Genomic DNA, 775 nt, shown 5'->3' on the forward strand with positions numbered 1-775 from the left:
AGTTCTATAGTTTCTTTATTCAACTTTTGTTTGGAGGATCTGTCCAATGGTGAGAGTGGTATGTTGAAGTCATCCATAATTACTGTGTTGTGGTCTATTTGATTCTTGAACTTGAGGAGAGTTTTTTTTTTTTTTTTTTTTTTAATGAACATTGCAGCACCATTATTTGGTGCATACATATTGATAATTGTTATGTCTTGTTGGTGAATGGTTCCTTTTAACAGTATATAGTGTCCTTCTTTATCCCTTTTGCTTAAGTTAGGTTTGAAGTTGATTTTATTCGATATGAGTATGGCCACTCCTGCTTGCTTCCAAGGACCATATGAGGCGTATGATTTTTCCCAACCTTTCACCTTCAGCCTGTGTATGTCTTTTCCTGTCAGATGAGTCTCCTGAAGGCAGCATATTGTTGGGTCTGTTTTTTTATTCCAAGTTACTAGCCTATGTTGCTTGATTGGTGAGTTTAAGCCATTAATGTTTAGGGTTACTATTGATATATGGTTTGTACTTTCAGTCATATTTATTTATTTATTTATTTTAATTTGGCTTGTTTTTCCTCTTTGGTTATTTTTTCTCCCCACTTTACTGAGTTACCTCCCACTGTTACTTTTGGGAGCTGTTTTTCATTTCCTCTTCTTGAAGAATTTTGCTCAAAATGCTTTGCAGTGCTGGTTTTCTGGCTGCGAATTCTTTTAACTTTTGTTTATCGTGAAATATTATAATTTCATTGTCAAACCTGAAGCTTAATTTTGCTGGATACAATACTCTTGGTTGG

This window comes from Marmota marmota, unplaced genomic scaffold (genome assembly GCF_001458135.2).
Source record: "Marmota marmota marmota unplaced genomic scaffold, marMar, whole genome shotgun sequence".
NCBI classification, from domain to species: domain Eukaryota; kingdom Metazoa; phylum Chordata; class Mammalia; order Rodentia; family Sciuridae; genus Marmota; species Marmota marmota.